Source organism: Piliocolobus tephrosceles, chromosome 4 (genome assembly GCF_002776525.5).
Source record: "Piliocolobus tephrosceles isolate RC106 chromosome 4, ASM277652v3, whole genome shotgun sequence".
Taxonomy (NCBI): domain Eukaryota; kingdom Metazoa; phylum Chordata; class Mammalia; order Primates; family Cercopithecidae; genus Piliocolobus; species Piliocolobus tephrosceles.
Genome location: NC_045437.1, coordinates 26,908,454 through 26,909,732, shown reverse-complemented (window position 1 = coordinate 26,909,732; position 1,279 = coordinate 26,908,454). Strand labels below are relative to the sequence as shown.

Here is a 1,279-nt window from a genome sequence, read left to right as displayed (position 1 = left end):
CTTGAAATTACATTGTATCCTGCTTTAGGATTCCAATAATTGTCTTAACTTGTCAAAAGCAAATGTCTGCTTCTTTTAGGTAATGAAAATGAAAATCTATTCTGTGAACATTTTACAGTGTTATAATCTAGGATCATTTTACACCAACACGTTCAGCATTTTGTCTGTATGGCAATTAATGTTATAACTGGATTTAAGAAATTCATTTATTTTTTTCTCTACACAAATAACTGAAAGATGCAAAGTACATAAATCGCAAGAGAATGATGGATTCAGCACAATATCTTCTCTAAAGTTATCACTTACCATATGGCAATCAGATTATGAATGGAATCACTACACAAAAGTTCTTGAGAGGAAACTATATGTCCCTTCAAATTCTTTTTGCAAGTAGTTTTCAGGATCAGTTATGAAGAAATCATCCACATATGGCTTTATTTAGTATTACAGGATATTTATTACAACAATTTTAACTTCACAGGAAGTATGAAGTGATGACTACATAAATTTACACGTACACACACATACACATGCAATAGAGACATTGAGTGACTGTAGTTATTTCTTACGAGGTCACAAGATTTTATGTTTAGTGACATTATAACCATTTTTTGAAATCAAATTCATACATGTTGGTTGTACAAAAATACAAAAAAATTATGGTAATCTACACTTGATCTTAGCCAAAAGGCCGAGAAGCGATAAAAATTATGATAATTTGATTAAACTAAGAAAAATATACTCCTACACACAATATATAACATATGCACAAATGGCAATGAGATGCATACTACTTTTAAAAATCTGCAATAAACCAATAAAAGTAAAATGTGATTTTGTTAAATTTAATTATTTTGAAACACTGATTTATGAGATTTTTATTGTTTAACAAAACAGAGTTAAACTCATGTTGCTTATCATAATAATAATATAATTTTCTTATTGAGTTAGATAATGATCTTGAGGAGACAATTAGTGGGTACCTATGTTCTTAAAACATCATAAAATATATAAATTCCATGTAAAGCAACTCTTGGCTCTGATAAATTGACCATTAAAAAGAGAAGAGCAATTAGGAAGTGTTCCCTGTTTTGGGGGAAATAAGGAGATAGCAGGAATAAGGATAGAGTTTACTATGAGTACTTATTATGGAGGGTATGGAGTGGAGAAGAGGAGGATTGTTTCAATTCCATTATATCAGTATATGTCAGTGTATTTAGAAGGGCTCATGTGTTACATAGGAGTAGGAAGTATATATTTGGTTGAGGTTATGCAATAC

At 29.9% G+C, this 1,279-nt stretch overlaps 1 pseudogene; it reads right to left on the bottom strand.

Moving 5' to 3' along the window:
* Positions 1-577: 577 nt before the first annotated feature.
* On the bottom strand, positions 578-703 carry LOC111546729 (annotated as a pseudogene).
* Positions 704-1,279: the final 576 nt, after the last annotated feature.